Raw genomic sequence first — 1,744 nt, forward strand, 5'->3', positions numbered from 1 at the left:
AACATTTATGAATTTCTCCCCAGTGTTTCTAGTTTGCTTTACTATTTTACATCTTTCCACATTTAAAAAAAAAAAAAAAAAAAAAGGTACCATATATTTCATAATTGCTTAGCTCTTCCCCAACTGTTGGGGCTTTTTTTGTTATAAATAATGCTGCTACATGTATATTTTACAATTGGGTCTTTTGTTCCCTTGAAAGGCAATAACTCCATAGTGGGATCTCTGTATTATGGTTTTTCATGCATGTAAGCATGCAATATCAATTTATAATAGCCCCATCACTCACCCTCTTTTGCCCCAGCTCAACCAGCATTACTATGTTGTACAACTATGTTTGCTTTTTTCATTAGTTTTACATGTCTTGTAGTGATTTGTGTTTTGATACTTGCATATTTCTAACCTTTGACCTTTTAATTCCTCAATCTTTATTTTTTTATGCCAGCCTTTTACAATGAAACCCATTTATTTTATCTCTTATAAACTGCTGTATTTGATAAGCTCAGAATTTTCCATCTGTGTATAACTATGTTAGAGCAATTCTATTGTGTCCTATAATTTAGGATGATAGTTTTAAAGTACATGCCATGCATTTGCAATTCCTTGAGATATGGGAATGATTTACATCTGATGCCTTTTCCCCCATATTTTATTTGCTCCCCAGTTTTCCTGTGCATTGAATAACAAGTCCTTCTCTCAATTCTTTGGGTATGCTGAGCTACTCTGTGTTATATACATTTGGTTCCACTTATGGTGACTTACTATTTCATTGCTATAAACGTCTGTTATATGGTTTTGATTGTTACTTTAGAATATATTTTGAGATCTAGTTGTAGAAATTCCCCTTCTCCCTTATAACTACCTTTCTCATTTGATGTATAAATTTTATTATTAATAATTATAATAGCTAAATTTACACAGCACTTTTCAGGTTTGTAAAAAGCTATACATAAACCAAAATCTTTGAAAATAGGAGATCTCCTCTACATTTTGTGAAGAAGGGAAATGGCCTTACTGGTTAGATGACTGGTTAGATAGATCCTCTGATGAATAATTGCCTGAGGGTAGGATTCAAACTCTGCTCTTGGTTCCTGAGTCTGAACTTCTGCTCCCAGAACCCATGTGAATGAGCTCATTGGTGTAATATCAAATTAGAGGTAACACTGTAATAATGCACGTTGAGTTTCCCTCAGTGGATTTATCTAAAAATTGTGTGATCAGCTTCATATATCTCATGTGTATCTGTATAAATATTTTATATATAGTCAATCTTTGAAAGTGTTATTTCCACAGATTTCTTTAAATAAATAAAAAAAGATTACTATAAAACTGATTTTTTGAGTTTTATCCTGTATTTTGCTGAGGCTATTATAATCTAGATTAGTTTCTGTCTTTTGTGTTTTGAAAATATGGTGTATATCACTCATGGGCCACGCTCAAGTCTAATCTAGGCCTTGATTTGTCCCAGTATTAGAATCTAGAAACCATAAATGCTCAGAATTATTGGAATTGGATTCCATGAGATGATCCTAAGGACAGACTACCCCTTTGGAATACTGAAGTCCACTTAGGGCTCTAGAATTCTGTATATCGTTTCTATACCTGTGTGCCTGTTTGTCTTAATAATGTAGTTCAAAGCCTTCTCTTCCCCTTCCCCCCAATAATCTGATGTCCTTTACAGCCCCAGCCACCCTGAACTGTGATAGGTCTCCCATATGCTGAGCTTTTGTCCCCTGAAAATTCCACT

The sequence above is a fragment of the Sminthopsis crassicaudata genome, chromosome 6 (genome assembly GCF_048593235.1).
Source record: "Sminthopsis crassicaudata isolate SCR6 chromosome 6, ASM4859323v1, whole genome shotgun sequence".
NCBI lineage: Eukaryota > Metazoa > Chordata > Mammalia > Dasyuromorphia > Dasyuridae > Sminthopsis > Sminthopsis crassicaudata.